A 26,055-nucleotide genomic window follows, 5' to 3' on the forward strand; every position below is an offset into this window, starting at 1 on the left:
GTGTGTGTGTGTGTGTGTGTGATAGCCCCAGGGCATTTTTTTAATGGAATAATTATTTTATTTTATTTTTATGGAAAAGTAATATATGTAAGTCTATCCTAGGAATAATTAAAAACTAAATTTGGTGCCCTATAACCAACAGGAGTGAAGATGTTTTTGCATTGATTTGTTATTCTCATTTTAGTTTTGGTTCACTTAGTTGAATTGCTTTTTTTAAATATGCCATCCTGATCCCTGGTAGGTAATCTTTCTAATAGAGAATTAGTGGGAGCATAGATAATGGGCAGAATGATTGTAGCTTTCACAAGCATAATTAACTTCTTGTAGAGTACAGTTCTTCAGGACAAATCTCAAAATAGAATATCTATTTTCAGATCTTTTATCCCTTGCCTTTATAATTCAGTTCCTTCCACTTCTGTCAGCTTAGAGGTTCTTCTAAAAATCCTTCTAACACTTCAAGTTAGTGCCTTGTCTCTTCTTTTTAGCCATTTCTTTTCAGCAGACCATACGTAAGCATTTTTGAAATGAAGATTTGGCCCCTAGGTGCCCAGTGCTACAAATTTATCGTTTGACAAACTAAACACACAGCTGGTGTCCCTGTGGTCCAGTTTCTAAAACCAGCATAAGAACAATAATATTTGTTATATGAAAATATAGAAAATGTTGATTACATTTTTAAAATGTCTAGTTGTGTGATCATTTGGTTATGGTACAGTTATATGTACTATAGTCTCTATTTCTTTAAACTGAACTATTAGAAAATATAGCTCAGTATGGCCCAAGGATGGTGCAGGAAAAGCATGTGATCCTTTCTGAAAAAGAATCTAAAAGCAAAAAGGACAGGAGGTGGCTCAAGTGGTAGAGGGCTTGGCTAGCAAGTGCAAGACCCTGAATTCAACATAGGTACTGCCAAAAAAAGTAAAAGAAAAAGAAAAGATAGCGGAAACAAAGTCCAGTGTCAGTGTCATGCTACCACACTGATTCACAAAACCTATCTGGGGTTAAGAAAAATGGAGGAAGACAAGTCTTGCTACTGTCTATCTGGTGAATCCTGAATCTAGGCATTTGTTTTTTGACTGTCTCAGGAATTATTTGGTTTTTCCTTTGTGATAGTCAAGCCCTATGTGTCTGTTTATCCCATTCTATTTTTAATAGCTAAAAGACAAACAAATTTAGTTTTCTTCCTCTATATAAAAACACAGTTTGAGAAAGCAAAGCCTCAATTTACCCATATCTATTATTTTCTAGTGCATTCTATTTGTGTTACAAAATAACAAAAAAGACACTTCCAAGAGGAAGGGAACCTGTTGGCTTGGTATATTTAATCCCATGTTTAATAAAATAGCCAGAGCATCTTCAAGAAGCAAGGCCTGAGAAGACCACAATAGATAGTACATAGTGGGTTCTCCACAAATAGTTGTTGAATTAAAAAAAAAAAAAGAACTAGCTGAGAAAACTTGAAGAAAGAGTGCTTTTGGAGGAATCCTATAAAGCATTTATTTGTCCTATAGTGATATAACAGAGTGACTGGAATGTGAATAACACAATTGAATTTTTCTTTAAATCTATTCTATTGAGTCATTTTTGTAAGACTTCCCGTTACTGTAATGAAATTCCTCAGGCAATTAGCTGATAAAAACAAAAGGTTTATTTTGGCTCACAGTTCCAGAGCCTCTAGTCCAGAATTGGGTGGCCCCATTGCTTTGGGCTTCTATTAAGGGTGGCGTACTATGGAGGGAGTGTGTAGTAGAGGTAGCTACTTACATTGTTAATCAGGATGCAGAAGAGACTGAGAAGATGGGACCCACAATCCTCATTTGATGGCACACCCTCATGACCTTAGGACCTCCCACCAGGCCCTACCTTCTAAAGCTCCACTACCTCTGATGTAAACCTTTGACACGTGGACCTTTGATATGGGCATCAGAAGACAATACAAACAACAAACATATTTAAACACCATTTAAATGTTAATTATTATCATCTGAGCAGTGAGTGAGTGCCACTCCATTTGTTCCATAGACATGAGGTAAGCATTAGCTAAAGAGGATGAAGTGGCCAACAATCTGTCCTTTTCAGATAATTCTGCCATTTTGGCAATTACTTGGTCTTTCAGACTGAGGACAGGAACTGAGGAGGGATCCAACAGATTATTTAATCATAAATGGAGAAGATATTGCAGAGACTTGAGTACAGGGGACCATTAAAAATAAACTATGAACTTTCAGTGACTTGAAACATTAGGGCTCTTCTTAGCCCTGTATGGTCACTGATGTAAGACTTAAAGATGCTGATCAGAAGCAAAGGCCAGAGGTGGTAGAGGCCACCATCTTGATCTGCTAAGATACCTAGTGTTTTTTTCTTTTTCCTTCAAATGTGATGATTTCTTATGAAAAATAAATTCTTTACTCCTGAACCTCTCTTCTCTAGTGGCTTTCTAGACTCTAGTTTGGAATGGGCAGATTCACTGTTTAATACCAAATGTGTGGTTGGCAAATTCAACTGAGATTTCAGATTGTTATTCACAGAAGATATTTAAAGAAGTATCTTTTGTAGACAGAACCCATTCCTTGTAACCATGACTTTGACTCATCAAGAGCTGGTTTTGAGGCAACTACTGGCTTTTTCCAATGGTGGCCATCTGCTTCTTTTATATTCTTTTCAACCTACGGGGAGTAGGGAAGCAAATGAAGAATGATGAAGCTAAATGATAAACTGGAGGCTGAGGCTCACCTGGCTCAGGTTTTTGTCCAATACAGTGTATGGATTTGTCTCTTTTTAAAAATGTAAGTATTTTAGCCACTTTTCACTCTTCTTGCAATTTCCACGGACCTTGGTGAGGTTCTAGTAGGACGTTTTTATGAAGCACTGTAACTATTTGACTGGTGTTCCAGAAGAGAAGGTATTGGGGACACCACCAGGCTTGCTTGATGCAGTGAGCCTGCATTTCTATACTCCTTTTTAAGCATTTAAATGACAAATGGCTTGTGTGAGTGATTCCCAAAATGGCAATGCTGAAGATGAGATTACCTGAAGAGGCAAATTGTGACCTCACCATTCCATGCTCGGGTTTGCAGGTTCCTGTGTTCTCTTCAAGTCATGGTGGTCTGAAATTGTTATTCCCTACTCAGTGGACTTCAGCAAATAAAAGCTTAAGGAAAACAAAGCTTTCCCTAAAGTAGGTCTGTGAAATTACACAGTTTAATTTCTACCATCTTTCCACTTAAAATGAATACTTGCTATTTTTCCTCTAAGAGGTGAGAGAGCACATCGAAGGAGTGGCTCATGGTGGGTTGGCACAGGAGGTAAAAAAGGCAGTCACTACCCAGACAGAAGTTAGATTAAAATTTCCAAGGATGCCATTTCTGTGATGTGAGTAACAACTTTTTACGGTCACATTAGGCATGACTTTTAAATAGGAACTGTTAAAATCTGCATTTCAAAGCCACCTAATCTGCCCTCTGTTCTTTTGAGCTGTGGGTGGTCTTCTTAAGTGGATTTCAGTAATTAAAAAAAAATGTGACTTTGAATATTTTTCCTGCTTCATTATCTTTTAATAATCTGGTCCCAAAGTTATTTAATAATGTACTAAGTAATGAGATTGTGTCTTCAAGATTCAAATTGTTTTTGTAAGGCTTTGTGATATTAGACTATATTTAATGAAATGTTAGGAAACGGAATAATTTGGGACAAAAATATACTTGAGTCACGTTGAGTTCTTAGTGATGTTAATAATTATCTAATTCTAATTTCTTCTCTTAAAAGTTGCTTTTCATTTTAACTATCTAATGTTATGTTAAATTTTTGGATGCATTGAAATGATTATTTTGTAATAGGAGTAATGCAAAACTTCTATAAAATGCTTACGTGTGTAATTATTTGAAGCAAGACTCCTCAACACTGCATTACTGATATTTTGGGCTAGATAAGACCATTGTAGAAGGATGTTCTTTGCTTTGTTAGGTGTTCATCCTACCCTCAGGCTCCTGAAATTGACAAATGTTTTTTGGCAGGCAAGGTTGCCTCTGGTTGTGAGTTACTGATTTAAAATTGATATCCTGTTTGGCACTGGTGGCTCATGCCTGTAAATCTTAGTTACTTGGGAGGCTGAGAGTGGGAGGATCATAGTTCCAGGACATCCTGGGCAATAAAAAGTTTGTGAGACCCAATCTCAATAGAAAAAAAGTTTGGTATGGCGGTTCAGACCTGTCATCCCACCAACAGCAGGAAGTTTAAAATAGGAGGTGGTCCAGGCCCGCCTGGCAAAAAGCAAGACCCTATTCCAAAAACTCAGGGTAAAAAGCACTGGTGGTGTGGCTCAAGTGGTAGAGCACCTGCCTAGTAAGTGTGAATCCCTCAGCTCAAATTCCAGTACCACCAAAAGTATTTTTTAAATAATAAAAAAAAAACTATACCCTTTCTTCCCAATAACAAAATGAACTCCTTGTCTTTGAAAAAGAAGATGAAAATAGAAGCAGTGTTAGATGCAAAAGTATTTCTGGGAATCCTACTGGGAGCATTCCAGTATATCAATGTCCCAGGTTATGTGAAACTCAAAATCCAAGACAGGCTAAATATTAAAACAATGCAAGAAGCAGTAAATAGTTTATTTTTAGGTAGACTATTTCTGGACCAAGATTGGTGTAGGCTGCTGTACTTGGATTTCAGACCACTATACGAAACTGACATCAGATTCAAAATGCTGTGGACCTTGATGAATATTCTGAGTATTTTATTATCTCAACCTATGTAAGAGAACCCAAGATGGGCTAGCAGCATCTTGTTTAATTCCTAATTCCTAAACTTTGATGTTTAGACATTAGCAGATATTCATCTGCTGATGGTTTTGCCCCTGCCTTTATCTCCCAGAATGCCATGTGCCCTTGGTTTTCATACTGCATCTTTGTTCTCATCTTTCTGCTTTCCTTTCTTATGCCTCCCATCCCTGGTTATCCTCCACGGGATAGTCCTGCTCCTTCTTCATTAGCTCTCAGTCACTTTAAATACAGGCCCACAATCCCTGTTCTGCAATCCCCAGTTTCCAAACACAGAAATTTTTTCATACTCCATTTGTTGGTAAAACCTGACCCCAGGTAATGTGAGACTTTAATAGTCATTATATTTCCCACCTGATGTGAACAGGTATCTGTGACACAGCAGGACGATTAACATGCTGGTCACGGCCACTGCCGAATGCCATTGTGATGTATGTATTGTGTTATTTTTTCTAATATCTGAAAAATTCAGAACCTCAACACATTTGGCTTCTCAACTTTGGGTAAGGTATACCTATTGTTGGGAGCATCATCAGTCAGTAACTTAACGATTTCTCCATTGCCTTCCTTTTGTGTGTCTCCAGTTACAGTTGGGTCATGCTTTCAGTGCTTCACAGAATTTCTTTAGAATTACAGCAATCCATTTTCCTTGCTTTTGGAAGCAAATAGTCCCCATGGTTTTAACGTCTGAGCTTCTCTTAATATCCATTTTCTCTGCTTTTCCCACCTGTTAAATTCCTAGGGCTTTCTAAATCCATATGCATCATATTTCATCATACTGACCAGTGATTTTTGACTTGAGCTGTTGCATCATTCCCCATTTTACACATGACTGCCGCATGGTTTCCTCTACCCTGAACAACTGTGGCTCTGCAGAGTCTCATTCTAGACTTCTCCATGCCTTTCCTGACCCAGCTTTGTCTGTAGCACCTGGAGCTTTTCTGTCAGAAAAGAAACTCAACTCTGAGTACCCTCAAACTGTTGCAGTTCATACAACTCGTAAGCCACTTTTAGTAATAAATAATTTGATAGGTCATGGTTTGCATAAGACTGAGATGAAAGAATAATAGGGGATTTATACCCAGTTAAAGGACTATATTCAACTGGTGTAAATAACAGATCGTTGCCAACTTAGAGGGACTTCAGTGGGAAACCCCAGGACCCTGTAAGCAGTGTCTAGGCCACTCTTTAGCTGTGTGTTAAGCTTATTGTCTTAGTCAATTATTTGGGCTGCTAGAGCAGAATATTATATACTGGGTGACTTAAACAATAAATACTTATTTTCCTTGTTCTGCAGACTGGGAAGTTCAAGACAAGGAGTGTTGCAGACTTTGTTCTTGTTGAGAGCCTTCTTACTGGTTTGTGGATGGCTGCTTTCTTGCTGTAGTCTCATGTGGCAGAGAGATGAGGCTCTGGGGTCTCTTCCTTTCTTATAAGGACACTAACCCAGGATGGAAGCTCCATCCTTATACACTCATGTAAATTGATTATCACCCAAAGGTCCCATCTCCAGATACTAAGATATGGGGTATTAAGAGCTTCAACACATGAATTTGGGGGAGACATAGGCATTTGATCCTTAGCTTTATCTTATTAATATACTGATTAGTGAGAAAATCGAATGATTATGTTGCATTACAATTATGGACCAGCTGTCTCAGAGACTTATTCATGTTTGTGACATTTGCAGTTTTCTGTGTTTACATCCCCTTTATAAGTATTGGCTATGACAAAGTTTGACATTATAAATTAATGGGAAGTAATGTGGATTCTGTAATGAAAATAAGCTAGCCATGTTTTATGACTTGCTAAGGCAAACATAGACCAAGGACCTGTGCAACAAGGTATGTGGCCTTCAGGAGACGACCGTCTCCTTCCCTTCTTCCAGGTGTTCAGTCTGTTTGCTACGTTGATCACACCTGGCCCTCTTTCTGCTTTCTTATGATTGCATCTTGTTCATACCTATCTTAGCAATTTTATTTATATTAATTTTTCTGTTTACAAGTCTTTGTGTTAATAGACTTGTAGCTGCCTGATCACAAGACTTGTCTGTTCATAACTGCTGTCTCCAGCACTAACAGAATACTTTCTGTTTAACTCCTTCTTAATTTAACAGGTACCAAATTGCCTCAGAGATCCATTTCCAGGGTGGATGTTGACATACCAGTCGGCATCTAGAAAGGTGGACTTCTAGATTGCTGAGAGTGTTTTAATCCAAATGACATAAGGAGTAGTTAATGGAACTGGGATTGTTTAGGTAGGAAAGTAAGCAGGTATGCAAAATATGTTTTAAATTTTAGAACACACATCATGGGACACAGAAAGGAGATAAAACAAAGTGGTTAAGAGTTAATAATGGTGTCACCTTGGGCAGGTGTTGGCGTGGCAGAATAGAGTGATTGCCTCACTAGGCAGGTGGGAAACACTTGGTGCTTGGTGAGGTGCTGATACTAAGTGCTCAGTGGGTGTCATCATTTTCTCTACTCCTCTGCCTGTGGTTCCTTCTTCTCTCTTTCTCCTTCCCCTCCTCTCCAGCCTTGCATAATGGGATTATTACCCCTGTTTATAGACAAAGAAGCTAAGGTTAGAAAGGATTAAGTGATTTGTTTCAGATTTGTAAAAAGATGTGAAACAGGGAGTTGTCATTTAGGTCTTGGTCCGTTGTTTTTTCTTGGACAGGATGGCCATCTTCAACCACTTGAGAAAGTATCCTATTGAAGCTGGAGGTGAATTGGTCCATGTGGACAGAGCCAGGGGGCTCGCTGGGAGTGATCCCCACTAAGAGAACAGGGCAGCAGCTGCAATCAGAACTTCTAGCTATAGGAGCCGCTATTAGAATCAGGAAGTCCCCATTGTTAGAAAAAGGGATTGTGCAGAAGCTGGGGAGGCAGAATGACAGCATGGGGGCTGGAACAAGCCCTATAGTTTCCTATGGAAGAGAGAACTGTAGAGGATGTCTTATATCTCTTCTAAATTGGAAACTACACTAATACTCTTTTTATGCTAAAATTAAAGTTACTCTACTCTCTCATTCCCTACCATCTGGAATGGCACTGTGCGGATCATAAGTCAATTGAATTAATAAAATTAAAAAAAAAAGAATTAATAAAATTTCACTACTAATACAAACCCAGGTCATTTTATGTTCTTCTAGGGAGAACATGTCTGAAAAGTTCTGTTAAAATCTATAGAGGGAGAGGCCTCAGGAGCAGTCATGATGGCACAGAATAGGGTGGTGGAAGAACTCATGTGCTATTGACCTTCTGAGAATTCAACAGGTGACTTATTGTGCTAGCTCTCAGGTTATTTTGAAGAATCAAGAACTGGTTTTCAGGAACTGGGTTCATTCACTAAGGAAGACTGGGAAATGAAGTTGATGTTTGAAAACAAGGTCCTTGAAAATTTTGAATGTGCCCAAATGATTCTCATATAAAGTCCACCTGTTTCAAAAAGACAAGAGGAATATGACATCTTTCACATTGTCAATATGCTTAATAGGCATACCTTACCTCATTCAGCATGTCTTTGCATAATTTTTAAATATAGTTTTTTCATTGTTAGGCCTTTTGTTTTTTATGCAATTATTTCTGTTCATTCTGTTTACTCTTTAGAAAAACAAACCTCAGTGTGGTAGCTCATGTCTGTTATCACCATTAGTTAAAAGGCAGAGATCAGGAGGATTGCAGTTTGAGGCCAGCCCATGCAAAAAGTTTATGAGACCACATCTCAACCAATAAGCCGGGTGTGGTGGCATGTGTCTGTAACTCCAACTATACAGAAGGCATAAGTAGGAGGACTGAAGTTGGAGACCAGCTTGGCCAAGAAGTGTGAGATCCTAGCTGAAAAGTAACTAAAGCAAAAAAGGGCTGGAGGCATGGCTCAAGTGGTAGAGCACTGGTTTATCAAATGCAAGGCCCTGCATTCAAATCCCAATACCACCAAAAAAAAAAAAAAGAAAAGAAAAGAAAAAGAAGAAAGAAAGAAAATAATTTTGTGGATTTTTAAAAAAGTATAACGAGGAAAAGAATTACAATGTTGGGATAGGGGTGTGACCTCAGTAGTAGAGGACTTGCCTAGCATGCATGAGGCCCTGGGTTGGATCCCCAATACTGCCAAAAAGAGATAGTGAAAGAAGAGAAGAGATGAGAAGAGAATGAATTAGGGGCTGCAGGATGGATGACAGGCAAGAAAAGCTGTATTTCTTTTTGTAAGTAAAAGGGAGGGAGGAGTCAAGGAGAAGATGCTAGCATTTATTCAGTACCCTCACTGTGGCTAGACTATTATTAGACATATAATCTCATTTAATTCTTATAAATTCCATCCAGATTTTACAAATAAGTATATAAGACTCATAGGTTAAATAATTCTCCTGAAGCTCTAAAATAAAGAATTAGTGATCTATCTTCAGGCACACAAAAGAGAGGAATTTTTCATAGAAATGGTTTGTTCACTTGCCTTTGTAAAATTGTTTTGAAGCTCTAAGATAGCATATGACATATGTTCGAATTCCCCAAATTCTTAGATGTAGCTTATAATTAATACCCATGTTTGATCGGCTTCTTTCTCATTCATATTCCCTCCCCTTTATTCCTTCCATCTATTACCCCCTACATGAGAAAAATGTATTCTCAGGGAGCCATCATAATGGTGTATCAGAACAATGGAAATGAAGAGGCAAATGCATCTCGGCTTTATACTGGAGAGAAGTCAACAGAATTCTGCTTATAATCTGGAAGAAATTTATACCTTGAAGATGATTCTAAAAATATCCTTTGACTTTAAGAAACATCTACCTTGAACACAAAAATTTTTAATGCCACCCTTCATCTGAATACTACAAAGGTATTTGCCACTCTTCAGACAGATGATGTCAGGGATGAAGGAGGATTGTGTGCTATGCTTTTTTTTTTTTTTTCACTTAAACGTTTGAAAATGGAATGATTGTACCACTTCACTGGCAGGCATTTAATAACAATGATTTTTTTAAAAAGTTACCTTCTGTGTCTAATGTTGCCCTTGCGGTTGCTTTGTTTCATAGTTTTATAAATTGGGCTTTCTGGTTTCCTTGGAAACCCATTTGTGGACATTGGTTGCTAAGGAACAGCCTTCACTGCACAAAGCATAAGGAGCTGCAAGTCTGCTGCAGAGTGACTTCATTCTTGGCAGTGACAAGCAGTGGGAACCTTAGGGTTTGTTCAAGTGAAGAATCCATCTTGATTTTCAGCCTGAAGGATTCCTATGAATTTTTCTGATCTTTTTTCTTCTGGCAGTTACCAGAGCTCTCAGTGCAAACAGGACAGGGAAATCAATCGTGTAGCTTTTCACAGTTTCTGAGGTCTCATCTCTATTTCATCAATCACTTGATGCCAATGATTTATGCAACAAAAGAGAATCCATCCAGTGCTGCAGTTACAAGATCCCAAATAAGATATACTGTGTTTTTTCTCTTGAATTTAACAGGGGCAGTCATGGAAGGTAGCTAACAGTTGTTTGGTTTTGTGAATCAGTGTGGTAGCATGACAGTGACATTGGACTTTGTTTCCTCTATCTTTTCTTTTTCTTTTACTTATTTTGGCAATAGCTATGTTGAATTCAGGGTCTTGCATTTGCTAGCCAAGCCCTCTACCACTTGAGCCACCTCTAGTCCTTTTTGCTTTTAGATTCTTTTTCAGAAAGGATCTCATGCTTTTCCTGGACCATCCTTGGACCATACTGAGCTATATTTTCTAATAGTTCAGTTTAAAGAAATAGAGACTATAGTACATATAACTGTACCACAACCAAATGATCACACAACTTGACATTTTAAAAATGTAATCAACATTTTCTATATTTTCATATAACAAATATTATTGTTCTTATAAAAGTACATTCCTAACTTGAGTTATACTGATCTTTTTTACAGTGACTTTATAAGTTATTTTAGGCACAGGAATTTAGGTGCAGAGCTATCTATCATCATAGTCCATGACCTCTCTATTTCATGGGTGGACATAGCACAAGGAAGTCAATAATGAGCTAGCTTTGAGGTCAGAGGCAGTAGGTCCTCATTTTCAAAACAGATGCTAAGGACAAATTCATGCTCCATTTCCATAGTTCATGTATGAGCCAGACAGAGCCATTCTCTTTGTGAGGGCTGATTTGTGTTACAGTGAGTAGTGGTGGAATTAACCAAAACAGAGCACCGTTCATCCTCTTTGCTTGGCTTTGGATGGTAGCATTCTGTAAATTCATCATATTGACTGGTCATGGTGGTGCACACCTGTAATCAGTGGTGAAGAGGCTGAGGTAAGAGGATCACAAGCTAAAGACCAGCATGGTGCACACTTAAAAAAAATTTATCATATCATATTAACTATCTCAAATACAGGTTTTTGTAAGTAGATTGCTTTAGTTAAGTGAGATTATTTCTCCCTGGGAAGGTTAGTTACCTTCTCTGAGCCTTATGTTCAATATTTATAAATAATAACCTCATATGGCTGCCACAGGGATTGAGATAACATGTGAAATGTTTAGTTAGGTATCTAGGCCAACAAGAGGCCCTTAAAAATTGTGCCAGCTCTCCAGAAATAGCAAATAACTGGATTAGGAGCTGCCTGGGGCTAGAGGTAGGAGCAGAGATTGAATAATGAAAGTGGTCTAAAAATGAATTGTAGTGTGGACTTCCCATTGTACATACTCACTAACAATCATTGAATCGAACAGTTGAAATGAGTGAATTATACTTTAATCAATCTGGCTTTGAAAGTAGTAGCTAGTCAAATCTGGTGGTGCATGCCTGTAATCCAAGCTACTTGAGGGGTGGAGATAGGGAGGATCACACACAGTTTGAGGCTAACCCGGGCAAAAAGTGAGACCCCACCTTAACTAATAAGATGGGTGCAGTGGCATGTGCCTGTCATTCCAGCTATGCAGGAGGCATAAATAAGAGGATCACAGTCCAGGCTGGCCCAGACAAAAACATGAAACCGTATTTGAGAAAAACAACCTAAAGTAAAAAGGACTAGGGGTAGCACAAGGGGCAGAGCACTCACCTGGCAAGCATGAGGCCTGAGTTCCAATCCCAGAACTGCCAAAGAAAAGTAGTAGCAGAATTAAAGCTTTTTCTCTTGTGGGCTATTTTTGATGGACTGTAATACCTTAGAGAATGTGATTTAAACCAGGATATTTCAGAATCCATGTAACAATGAGCATGAATTATGACATCTTATTATATTTGTATATATTAGGATGAAATAATTTCCATTCCATAGACGTGTTCAACTTTCATAATGGTGAAGATAGCAAATACTGTGTTTTTGTGACTGATTCGGACTAAATTATTTGAAAGAAGTTAGGCCTGCTAGTTGAAGAGCATATCATTGTGATTGTACCTTTCAGGCTCATGTTTATCCAAATGGGCTGTATGTCTATTCAAGTCACCAGTTTATGAAGCACCTACTAGGTGCTAATGGGTTCTAGATGTGGAGGTAGCCCCGTGAAGAAGATAGGAGTTCAGCTCTAGGCATGATAAAGTTGATCACTGTTAAGTTATACAGGTAGAGACACTGCACAGGCACTTGGTTACAGTCTGGAATTCAGGAGAGAGGTTAGGCCTGATGATGTAAATTAGGGAGACTCTGGCAGGCAGATAATATTGAAAGCCATAAAGTAGATGATCTCACTAAGGAGATACAAGTTACTAGACAGACATGAGTTCTGAGGACCCACCCTAGGTTGCTCAAAAATGGGGACAGGGCAAAAGAAAAGGCATCAGCTTAGAGGACTGAGGAATGGCTGGCTGGACATGGGGAGAGCCAGCAGAATGGGCTCCCTGGAAGCCATGTGCATGTGCAGGACAGAGGGACTTCTGGTATATGCTGCTAATGGCTCAGATAAGGTGACACTGAGAACTGATGATTGAATTTGAGAATCTGAAGGCCACTGGCAATCTTGGCCAATTTGGGTGGAAGGATGTCCTCAACACAGAAACAATAAATGTTTGAGGAGATGTAAATACTAATTTACCTTGATTTGATCAGTACATATTGAATAGATACATGCATTGAGTTATCCCAATGAACTCTACAAATATGAATACATTATATGTGTTGATATAAAAAAAAGGGGAGGTACCCAAGCCTGACTGTGGATGAAACGGTGGAGTTTAGGAAAATGTAAGGGGAGAAATTAGAACGACCAAAGTCTAGTCTTGTGAAGAAGTGGAGTAGAGCTGGTGAATAACACAGGATAATAAGAATGGATTCAATCTGATACATGAACATTAGAAATTTGGTCTAATTAGTCTATGTGGGCTAATTTAGATTTTTTTTAATTTTGTTATGCCTGTTTTGATCAACACATATTCGTTTGTATTGTTCAAGTGTCAATCTGTCAGATGCTACAACAAAAATTCAAGGTACAACCAAAAAGAAGTACACTGTAGTGGTGAAGGCCATTAAAATACGACTTCATGTGTTCCTGATGGGATATGAGTCTCTCTCCTCCTTACCAGCTGTGTGAGCCAAGAATGTTCTTCAGTTTTTTTCATTCTTCCTTTTGTCATCTATGGAATTTAGATGGTGACACTCTTAACTAGTATGAGACTTAATGCAGTAAACTAATGCCTTGCAGTTAGACTAGCATATAGTATTCATATAAACATCCTAGTGAAAATAAGCTTTTATTATAGTTATTAATTTATATGTATATGTAATTTTTGGTGATACTGGGGATTGGACTCAGGGCCTTGTACTTGCTAGACAAGCACTCTGTCACTTGAGCCAGGCCCCCAGTCCTTTTGTTTTTAGTGTTTTTCAGATAGGGTCTCCTGCTTTTGCCTGGCTAGCCTTGGACCAAGATCCTCTTATCAACACTTTCCAAGTAGCTAGTATTTATGCTCTGGTTTCTCTTCAGATCAGATTAATCTTTCACCTCTTCCCAAGTAGCTGGGATTACAGGCATGTACCACCATGCCCTGCTTAATTTATATTTTGGCAGATGGAGGTAAAAAGCCAAGTATGGCTAATTCCAAATTCCATATTCTTTTTACTACACTATGTTACTTCATGCATTTCTTCCATTAGACTTATATATTAAAATGAAAATAATAATATGCTTTTGCATCTTTAGATGTTTAATTTTATGGGAAATTTGGGTTCCAAATAGAATGCAGCAACCTATGGCAATGTGAGGATGCATGTTAACAAGAATGTGAGTAGCTGTTTAGAAAAAATGTTTATGTGTTAAAGTGCTGTAAGCAGAATGGAAATGTATACCTATTACACAGAATTAAATTACCCAAAAATATGTTTCCATATAGACTGCTTCATTTGGCTCCAAGTGAACTAAGTTCCTTGGAGCCAACCAAGTGGCTTTGATCTTTTTGCCAGAACACGGTGTCCCTTAGGTCTCTATAACGATGAAGAAAAATGATGCATGACAGTAAAAGCAAAGATGAAGGAGAATGAGGTCAGCCAATCATCAATGAAACTTTTCAAGTAAGAATAACTTAATAAAAAACCCAATGAAGTGAGTGTAGCCTGGCTTGATAAAGATCTAACCTGACCTTATACAAATTCTCTGACCAAAACTCCAGGTGGCTTGGATCACCTCTGAGCTCTCTTGTTCGTGCTTGAAAGATGCCAGACAACAGTAGTAATGCTGTTCCTGCTAGTTTACTTTATAGAGTATTCAGGTCTTTTTCAAAATACTTGCATGAACTTTGATACCTGTAACTCTCAGAACCACCTAGTGAGATAAGTTTTGAAACTAGTATTATATCCATCTTAAAAAGAATCAAACTGGTTTCTTTGGAAGCTTTTGTTAATGTCTGTGGGTTGGAACTGTGTCTAACCATGTTAGGAAGTTGCTGGACTAGGAAGGTTTTTTTCACTGATTTTGTGAAATCAGTGTGAAATGGTCATATTCTGAGCTTCCTTGGACACTTGAAATTTTTATTTTTTAATAACGCAAGCCTCTCAAACCAAAATTCACTTCTAATTTCACTCTGTTTTTCACCAGATATAAAATTGGACCTCACACAACCCTTAGCTGACTAGCCAGTTGCAGCAAAGGCAGGCATTCTGTTGAAACACATGTGATAATTATAATTCATTTCCTCTGCTGACTGATATGATTGTTCTGCAGTCATTTTAAAGAAACACTACATTTTGGCACTTAAAATCTTTAGATAATATGCACTGTATGTCACTATGGAATGCACACGACAAGTTAAATACTATCACTGCTCTGAGAGATAGTTGACAATTCCAGAGCAACAGAAAATAGGAGTTGACTTGGTGACACAGCTTGAGTGAACTCAAATGTCAAGGTGGGTATTTTAGGGACCAGTGGATGGACCTGTTTTTGAAGAAGTTGAATTTGGTGGATAGGGCGGATGGGAAAGGGCCATGGAGGAAGGGAATAGAGTTAGTAATGGTGAAGTGGAACTGGGGAGTCATATCCTGTCACTTCCTTACTGACTGAATGTTGCTCTCTGAGCATTGTTGCTTTCACATGGCTACATTACGGGAGCCTTGGAGTAAAAACCAAAAATCCACTCTACCAAATTGAAGAAAGAACCTTTTATTTTTTTAATCTTCTTGTCTTTATTTCTGCTACATGTTGGCAGAGTTATTTATGCTAACTGGAACTTAATTTAATACCATTTGGATTCCAGAAGAGGGCTGTGTTTTAAAAGAATCAAGATCCCTTGAAGCTTTTCGTCTCCAGTTTAATACAGTTCAAGCTAATGTTTTCTGGACTCTACTTTTCCAAAAAAAAGTTTTGTACTTTCTTTCTCCATCAGTGCTGAATTCCTCCAGTAATGGAAAGTAATGGTCAGAATCTCCTGAGATTATTAAGAATATTAAAATGTTATAGTATAATGTGAAAACAATATACACCATTAGACTACCTAAAATATTATATTGTTAAATTGAAACTACAGCTTGTATCTGTATGCTACATTTGGAAATACCAACATAAATTTTATTATTTTTTTCCTTTGTCTTAGCTTATCTTCACATTATCCTTAAGTTTCCAGCTCATCCAAACTAGTTTAGTGTGTTTTGAAAGACAATGCACTTTGTAGTATGTCACTCATGCTGTTGGAAAAAGGATTTGAAATGCTGTTTTGAACTAGTGAAATGAATCATAGATTTATTCCTCTGAATCTTCTTAATGCATTCCAGAAGTTTATTGTGGAGGACACATTTCATTTAAATTATTGTGTCTTTTGTCTTATTGTGTCTTAGGTCATGACAACTGTTTTTTTAAAGCTGTCATTGTTGATCAAGTTAATAACATAGGTTTTGGGATAAAGGAATCATTAAAATTATATAAAAGAATGTGTTCTATCAAGATTCAGACAAGGAAAAAGATCTTAATACTTAAGAATATAATTTGAGGCATGTAAAAGCTATATTATAGGAGTTTTACATAGAAGTCACCTGAAGCTAAGCTAAGATTTATTTAGGGAGGCTTGTACTTGCTGAACACCCAGAGTTCTTTTTATTGTGGCTTTGTGTAGAGTTTAAGATTGATTTACATGGCCTCTTATTTATAACTTGAGACCAAGTCAGTGTAGCCAAGCCAAACCATGTCTAGAGTCAGAAGCATTTTAACTAGACACAGGGAAATTTATCTTTGTGGCCCTGCATGCGATCCACTAGGCCACTTTCTGCCGGGAGAACAGGAGCAGTATGCTTTTACAGGCTTAGTAAATCTGGCTCTATCTTTTTATAGCCATAAATTGTCAAGAATCACAATACATAATGCTGGAATTTAAAGATGGCATTGTATCTTTCTAAAATGCTTGTCGGTTTAACTGTATTCCATGATTGTTGTTCTCAGTACTTATTTTTTTCTTCCTCTATACATTTTTAAAATGCACATACAAAATGTTTGTAGATCTTCTTTTGCTTCTTGATATCTAGACTGGGAACTTTCCCTTTCGTTCTAGAGCAGATGTTCATAACACCAACACATCTGGCTGTAGGACAAAGCATGTTTGTTTTCTTTGGGGGCCATGGGGGACTCCTTTCATTGAATATAGCGATTTTGAAAGGAGTACTGGAGAATTCTCCATGTCGTGTCATCTCCTAGGGCAGAAGGAATACCCTTCAATTAACAGATTGGAAGTTTAATGAGAAGACAGAGCCCTAGCATTTCAATTTGCATCATGACTGCCCTCTGGGAGCTACAGCTCTGGTATTTTATCAAGACCCATGCTGCTGCTGCTGCTTTTCTCTCTCTCTCTTTTTTAAAAAAGTCCTAGGATTTGAACTCAGAGTCTTGTGTTTGCTAGACAGGTACCCTACCACTTGAGCCATGCTCCCATCGTGTTTTGCTTTTAGTTATTTTCAGGTAGAATCTCATGCTTTTTTGCCCAATGCTGGCCTCAGACTGCAGTTCTCCTGTCTGTACCCCTTGCATAACTGGTTAGGTAGATGACAGGTGTGTACTACCACACCTCATCCCCATTCTTATTAAGGCTGTTCAATGCCTTAATTTCTGACTTATGATGTATCAAATGCAAAGATAAAAGAAAAAGTAGAAAAGAAACCTGTTGTTCTTTCATGTTCGTTCCAGACTCATTCTGTGATGGAAGATGATGCATGTGTCTGAATTATTTGGGCTAAGCTAAGTTCACCTCTAAATGAATGCAAACTGTAGAGAGGAATGTGCTAGTGGGTACTTCAAAAACCAGTATAATATCTTGTTTCTTATTGTGATAAGCTGTTTGGGAAAATGGTGCCATTTAGACTTACTGTACAGCCCAGGAAAGTTGTGTCACTACCAGTTACTCGCTAGATGGATATGGGTATTTGGCGTCCCCTGTTCTTTTTCTGTAATTTAATAACATAACTGTCTTTTTAGTTCACAACATAATTTCAATGATTATTTAATTATAGGCCATTTAGATTTCTGGAAAAAATTGGAATAATGTGTCAAATTATCCAGGCAAGACTTCACTCTTCCTAATTGCCTTAAGGCTTGTGGTTGGTTCTTAGAAGCTGAGGGACTTGGAATTTCCACATCACTCATTGTCTGAAAGTTGTCTTCCCAAACCACTCTTCCTTTCCTAGATTCCTTTAACTTAAACATAGGAAGAACATTTGAGTTTCAAGTTGTTGGAACACTTGCTAACATTTACTGAGTGTTTATTCTGTGTCCACCTATGTTAGACACTTTGTGCCTTATGTATTCCTCACAACAACCCTATAAGATGGGTGCTGAGATTGTTCCCATTTTATAGAAGAGTAACTGAGGTGAACAGAAATTAAGTAATTAATTAAGATCACCTGGTAGGTGATAAGTGATATTGAAACTCAATACCAGGGAAATCCTAGGCATTAGGTTGGTGCAGGTACCTGAGAAAACTATTCATTAGCTTGCCAGAGTCTGTATATTTTCTTCACCTATTTACAGTCTGTTTAATGTAAAGAATTCCAGAGAAAGCATTTTTTTTTTTTTTACAAAAGAGAGATTTAGGGATTTCTAGCATTATTTAGAAATCTGCATGAATCATTAGTACCACTGTCTTGCAGTATTTAATCGTATTAGAGAAAGTAATGGAATCAAAGCAATAGCATTGCAACCTGTTTTTACTTGAAAATAAAATCCTGATGATAGGCAATAGGTACCATTACTATGAAAGAAATGTGATTTTGCACAGAATTTTCATGTCCCATTACTTTCTCCCTTTTTTGTATAATAAACCCAGTTATTCCTTATGAAGAGTAAAGACATCTTTACTCTTTATAAGACACAAGCTACTTGTACCTTTTCTTATCTGCTGCTAAAGCGGCATTTGTGTTCATCAAGAGAAAATTTATAATTAACAATTCAGTGTACATATTTCCTTCTGGCCACTTGCTCTGCTGCAATACATTCAGTGGTGGTTAAAGCTTTGTGGGATTTTAGATTAGTAGCTGCATCATTTTTACCTTATTGACCAAATGCAGTGAGTGCCTCTAAGAGCTGTTCATAGGAAGACAATGTACACAAATAATATGCATCCAACAGCGCAGGACTCTTCCCAGTAGCCTCCTGCATTTATTGTGAGCTGTTTTTCGACCTTTATTAGTTTTTTTCACCTGATTATTATGGATTAATTATAGTTGTCACAGTGCCAAAACCAACCTCTTATGTTTTAAAGAACATAAGAATCTTTTTAATGGATTTATGAAACTCTTGGTGGGGATTTCTTATAATGATCTCAATCCATCATCAATTTATCCATGCAATAAGTATCTATTACCTGTAGTTTATATGCCAAGCTGAGTGCTAGGAACTGTATGTGTGCCCATAACAATTAAGAAGGTTGAATTCCTAAGTAGCTACTCTGAAAAATATACTGGATATTATTATCCAATAAGAGCTCAGCTCTATTCAGGTCTTTTCACCAAAAGAGGTTCCAGTGATCTTTCCTAGTTAGATGAAAAGAAACAAATTCCCTTATTCTGACCCATTTCCTGTTTCCCTTCTAGCAAAGGGATGAGTGCTCTGGCAGGTGTAGTCATTGTGAAATATGAGAGCCTAGACTCTTCCTAGTCCTCCTTGCCCCTTTCCCAAATGATTGATGCCATGGTTTCTCCAAAAATAAGAGTCTGTCAGCCTTGAAGTTGCTGAGAAGCAGAGTAATACGAATTTTTTCTTTCAAATATTTTGAAAATGGTCAGAGTCTAACTAAAGCCATGATCTGGCAGCCTTCCTTCCTTGTGAGGCAGAAAAATCATTTAGAAGGATAAAGGTGCCAAATCCTCTGTTCTGCAGATCATTTGCAGAGCCCCTGGGACTCTGGGAGATCCCAGACCTCTAGCTTAAGAAATGGTCAGCTAGAAATTTTCCAGAGTAGTTTAGTCAAACCCAAAGGTACTTAGAAGTATATTGGTGACATCGCAGGAGCTTTCTGCTGAAGGTTAATAATTGTTACCAAATAGCTTAGATGATGAAAGTCATGATCAATATCAAAATCATTTCATTTCCACATGCTCGTGGTGCTGTATTGACTCCAGGCAAGTCAAATCAGACAGACACAGGTCCTATTCACATGAGGCTACCGGCAGCATGTTATAAACAGGCACCCAAAGGACATCAGCAATCAAGTGCACAAAGACCTTTCATTTTCCGTGGTCATCTGAGAAAATATACTCATTAAGTTTGCAGATGACAGTTGGGTCAGGGTTATTGACCTTTTGACTTTGGGAGGCATCACAGTGACACAATATATTTTCAGGTTGGAATATCAAATTGGAATGCTGGTGTTTGCATATTTAACTTTTATGGAAGGTAGGTCAAGTCTAGTCTGGGAGAAGTTTCCATGGTAACTTTTGTTTGTGGTCATTTCTCTTCTCTGCCTCCTTTTAATCTGCATCGTCAGAGTTTGTATACACTGTTAACCACTATCGACATCATCCTCATAGCTATTATTTCAGTGTCTTTATGTGGCAGGCAGGCACTTTTTATAATTATCTCTAAATCTCACAGAAATGCTGCTGCAAGGTGCTATTTTTCTCATTTTAAGGATTGGTCCATAAGCTAACCTTCTGAAAGAGGATATTAAGAGATAGCAAGGATTCACATTAAAAACCATCCAGACTCAGCAGACCTAGGAACCAAATTCCCTCCCTGCACAGAAGGAGCTTCCTCGTTGTTGTACCCTACTTGGTTTGTGTTTGAGTATGTGATCCATTCATTTAACCATTGAACAATGATTGGTTGGGTTCTCAACTTTGGCAATACAGCCATAACCAAGCTAATAAGTCGCTGCCCCCTCAGTGCTCACCTCAGTGGAGCAGGCAACATCCATTTGTCATAGGAAGGCTTGGGTGAAGGAGGTGATTTAGAGTTGTCTGAATCATTTTATGCATATCTTGATGTGTGAAGTTCAACAACAATTCTGTAATCCCTGAGGTTCTCAGAGTTAAGTACAATGTCTCTTAAATTCCACAGCCACTATGTCAATAAATGTGGTTGTTCCCAGTCAAGAGTGACATTTTTCTAATGACAGGAAGCTCAACAGAAATGAGAATCACAACTAGGACTCGTCAGAGTTGTACATGTCAGAAGGTCTCACCACATTAGACACAGTTCTCAGAGGGCTGCTTGATAGATTAAAAGTCTGAAAAATAGGTCTTTGGGGTTTCCAAGGAGTTGTAGCAATTTAAATGATATTTTATGAAAGATGACACATTGATGGTGGATACTGAAATTTACTATGCTATGACTGAGAGCCAGAAAAATCTCTGGCTGCCACTTAATTTTGAGTAGATGCAAGGCAACTGTATTAAATGTTTGCTGTTTTGGAATATTAATGTGATAGACTCTCTGTCAAGCATTAAATTGAGCCAAACCATATTCCCACATTGTCACTTCCTTCTATCTGTTACAGTCTTTAAACTAGAAACTCTTTCTGCCAGTTTTTTCCAAGAAGAATATAAGAATAATACTATATTTCTTATTAAGTGTCATGTGGGCTGGTGTATCCTGATGAAATTATTTGTGAGTCATTCTTTTGTCAGAAAAAGAGATGGTAGGTAAAACAAAAGAATTCAAATGGAAATGTGTGCAGAATCAGGACTTTGCAAATGTTTTACTTACATCTTTAGTGCCCTCTTAGGCATCAGAAATGAAGCCATTTACGTGCTGTAAACAACCATCTATCACATCTCCTAATCTCATAAAAGAGAGTCAACATATTACTTTGGATGCTTCTTTATCTCTACTTATTATAATGAAAAGGCATGGGTAACAGGACATGCTTTTCATTTTGAACATTCAGGGGCTGATTTCAGGATTGGAACTTGCGACTGGCCATAGATAGGGAGAAATTCTAGTTCTCCTTTGAAGAAAGTCATTGTGGGGTTAGTAAGCTTGCTGTTGCTCTGAATTCACTGTTGCTATCTACTGGTGGTTTTAGTTTTAAGAATTCTATCCAGCTTAACTGTCTCATCATCCCTTCCCCAACACTACATTGTGTGTACTGTGTACTTTCCTTTACTCTTCTGAAAGACCCTGTGAGTCTGTCTTTCTCTGAGATATTGATTGTGTTGTGCTCAATCCCATATGCTACCTCCCCTGTGTGAACTTGTGTAGTTTTAATGTGTCATTCCTAACCAGGTGTTGCATTCATCACAGCTGACATAATGATTGCTTCCTCATCTCGCCTGTGGACCACTGCTGCTGACCCCTGTAGTTATTGCATCCAGGGCATTGTTGGGGGGCATAGAATAAGTATTCTATGACTTTTCCTGTTCGCACCCTTGATTGCCTGAGTTATAGCTACAGCTGCACCATTCTTCGATTGGCGTCTTATTTTCACAAATTTAGGTTATGTAGTTTTTTGAAATGTTTGCTGTAATTTAATTTTTAATCTTTTATGTTGTTTATCTAATTAGTTATCTGTTGGTTATTCTGATACTGCATGCGCCTGCTGAATACAAATTTAATTAATGTAGAAGAATTTTTAAAAATCTGCACACTCAATACACACACCTCCTATAGAATATGCATATCAAAATTGATGATTATGTCTTTATCAGACAAGAAAAGTATGGAGTGTTCTTGTTTGATAAATATCTGTAAGCTTAAGCCTATTTGCACATTCAAGGAGGACTGAATGATCAATTGTTCCAGTCATGAGACAGATACAACAGTCAAAAGTATACTTTCTGGTCATTGTACCATGGAGAATGGGGAGGTGGTATTTAAGAGGCTGAAAATCAGCTGTGTTGGTTATGAATGAGTAACCTGGTACAAAGTAGAAATAAATGGTTGAATTGTTGATTAGTATGCATTCTTACACTAAGAAAATGGAATCTAGACCAAAAACGTATATTCATGTATAGATAACCATGTAAGTTGAATATTGTTGTCTTTATTATGGAAAACATCATATACTAATGTGAATTCTTTGTCAGGCTACAGAATGTTCTGGAAATCAGAAGGAAATATCTGGATTAGAACAATATAACAGGGAGTTTTCTCTTATTCCAACAAGTTGGAGTCCATCTGTTTAACCACCACCTCTGGTGGCTGGGGGTTAAGGATTACACTAAACCAGTCAGAACCTACTGTCCATTCTTCCCCATATCTGTTGTTCAAGCTCTCTATGGTCTGGAATTAAATCCCTCCCTTAAAGGTAAGTGGTTTTCTCTTGCTTAGATTTTTTTCCCCCTGAAGCTGGCAGCTGGCCACTAGGGTCTTTTGGAGAAGCAGTTTCCTGGGAGGGATAAAGACCTTAATTTTATTTCCAGGTCATTGTGATAATTTCATAGAATACTGGCTTATAAATTGCTTTTGGATTCTTGGAAGAAAGGTATTATTTATATGCCAAGTTCCTGGCATTAAGATTTCTCCATGAAACAATAAAGTGTGTCTTTGTATTACTGCATGACAGGGTAATAGATGAGAAAGTGGAATGTTCAGTAGACATTGAACGGAAAAAGTTTTTAGCCTCATCTGACTTATATGTTCATACACAATGGTATCATTCTAGGGTGTGGCACCTAAGTTAATTTGTTTCTCATGAGAAAAAAAACCCTGCATATCCATAGCATCATTTTGATGGAGTTTAATGATGTCCTTTGCAAAACATGATTTGTCATCTAATCTGGAGAAGCCATTCCAACAATTCTGAACCCATAGAGTAGTCTTCTTCCATAAAAGTAAAGTTTGGAGGGTAGATAATTATTTTTTAGAATAGTATTGAAATCAATCATATATCACCTCTTCTGTCCCATTGACCATGGATGACCATTGAAAAATTTAATATATTTTCTGATCATTAATAGCGTATTCCTGAGAAAAATGAGAGCAACTGAACTGATTTATCCCAGGATATCCAACCCTACATCTTTGATTGAGTGGGTTTTATGTCAAAGTTCACATGAGCAAAATCAAATTTTCAAATTCTCTCAGTGCCTTCCCTATCAGTGAAGCTCTCATTCTTCTAAGGCTCAAATCAATGTAATGTTACTTATTTTTCTCCAAATATCCATTCAAGGGCCAAATCCTAGATCTAATTTTATAGTATACTTAAATCTCTTCTGCCCAACATACTCTCATTTTAGACTTTTCTTATATCTGTGAATCCCTCATATCCTTACCTTGTTCTCTAAAATTGCCTCTCAAACTATATCTAGAATTATTTCACACCCCTTGACTAATTCCTCACTGCAGACTGACTTCCAATGTTAGCTTCACATTTCTTAATTTGACTTCTGATTACAGTTCCTTCCCAGCCCTGGGTCCTGATACTGCCTTTTACACTGATTTCTGTTTTTCATCCCCTTACTAAAATTCATTCTTGCTCCTCACACCACCTTACCCTTGGTTTCTGTGGGAAAAGTTCCCTTCTCAGTCAGTCGGGTTCCCACTGTCATGTCTTTGGTATTTGAGGCTGGTATTGTAAGGAAAGCTCAATTCAGTGAATGGGAACTGGACTCTATTCCCCTCCACAGAGATGGCCACATGTATGTTTGTCTAAATTCTACTGTTCTTTAAAAACCTTGTTCTAATCCCATCTGTTCCATTAGGTTTCTCAGTTCCACCAACGCACAGTTTCTTCTTCCCTGTGAATACATTCTAGACTGCTTATGCACTGCCTACACTCTTGATGTTTACTGTTATTGTTCAGAATATGTTATGCACAAGGATGAAGAAAAGTGACTATTTACATACAGCTCATCTTATCCTCTAAAAAGATCTATTACATTTTGAGGGCAAAAGTCATGTTATTCATGTCCACATTCTGCATGGCCTTTACCACAGGGCTTATACATTTAATAGAATGGTACATGACTGGCTGACTCTCCAAACATTTCTCAAAGCACAGTGATCATGGGAAGAAAGATAAGCTCAGTCTGAATACAGAGCTTCCTTCTCCCTGTCTCCATGCTTTATTCTGCAGTACTGGTTGTGGATCATGGCTTTTGTCCATTCCATAAATTCAACATCCTGAAGCTTGCTATCATCAGAACCTTGCACAGGCTAAAAGTATAAATAATTTTCCATGAATGCCTTGCAGAAAGTTAGACCAGAACAAAAATCTAGATCTTATAAAGCAACATTGAAAACATGCAAAAACTTGGAGCCAATTCTCTCTACCCCAGGATTTTATTGTGCAATTGTTACTCCTTACTTATCAACTTGATTGAGTAATTGGTTGATGTCTGCCTGAAAGACTGCTCATTCTCATTGTGGCATATAAATGTTTAAGTAACAATTGCTAATGTTTTCAAGAGTAATCCCTTTGAATATTTTAAAATCACATCTATCTATACCTTCAGATTTGAAAGCAAGGAGGGTAGAAATTAGAATGAAGTTACTTCTTGGAAAGAATAAATCAATTTGAGAGGAAGGGAAGAGTGGGGAGTGCTGCTGCTGTCCATGGTTCTGACTGTTTTTGCTATAAGAAAACAAACATTCATTTGGAGAACATATCACTGATTGTGGTTTGCAGAGCCAAAATGCTAATGATAGCAACAACAGCCATAATAATAATAATAATGCTGAGATAGAAGTATTTTGAAACTATACTAAAACTTTACATATTGACCATATTTCATATATATGTCTGAGCCTGTCTCTGACTGATGGCAGTGGTTCTAATAAATAGTATGTTTTAATATTTAAGGTTTGTAGAGTATGCTGTCATTTGTATAAAAGGAGGAGAATGTATTTGTGTATACATAAATTCATACATGCATATTCATATGTAATATGTAACATGTATACATATACTTTCATTGTATGTTTTGCGTATGCTTTGATTTTCAACAGTTAATTTTTAAAGGCTCATTCCTTCTTATATTTTTTATGCTATTTTAAAAATTCTATAATAAAGTACAACTGAAGTAAAATAGAAATAAAAGACTGTTATCAACTTTAATCCAGAGTGGTCTGGCAAGCTCTAAAGAAGTTCAAAATAGGTTTTGCTATTCCTGCAGTTGACAAAAAGGAATAAATTGTGGCATGGATTTGTGACAGTGCGGTGTCTGAAGTTGTTATATTTAATATAAATAGAGAAGATAAGTCAAACATCAGTATACCAGTGTTCTTTAGTAAGTCATGTACAAGAAGCACTGGGGAAACGCTGGGGCTCCAAGAGGAAAGAATAATGTAGAATCTATTAAGATAGATTGGACACTGGGTTCACTCCTCACTTTATGGAAAGAAAGGTTGCTGACTGATCAGGAGCAACCAGGATGGAACAGTTCATTTTCTCCTGGTGGTTTTGTAATAGGGTTCAGTGGCTGGAATGTAGCTAGAGTTTGAAGACTGATGAAAGTAA

The 26,055-nt window shown here is 37.6% G+C and overlaps 1 protein-coding gene and 1 pseudogene across 5 annotated transcripts in view; both read left to right on the forward strand.

The window, feature by feature from the left end:
- Dclk1 (doublecortin like kinase 1) overlaps positions 1-26,055 on the forward strand; it is a 341,030-nt gene that overhangs the window by 52,442 nt on the left and 262,533 nt on the right. The gene's annotated exons all lie outside the window — the stretch shown is intronic.
- LOC141411477 (protein SPT2 homolog pseudogene) overlaps positions 1-26,055 on the forward strand; it is a 48,798-nt pseudogene continuing 22,743 nt past the window's right edge.

This window comes from Castor canadensis, chromosome 10, assembly GCF_047511655.1.
Source record: "Castor canadensis chromosome 10, mCasCan1.hap1v2, whole genome shotgun sequence".
Lineage (NCBI taxonomy): Eukaryota > Metazoa > Chordata > Mammalia > Rodentia > Castoridae > Castor > Castor canadensis.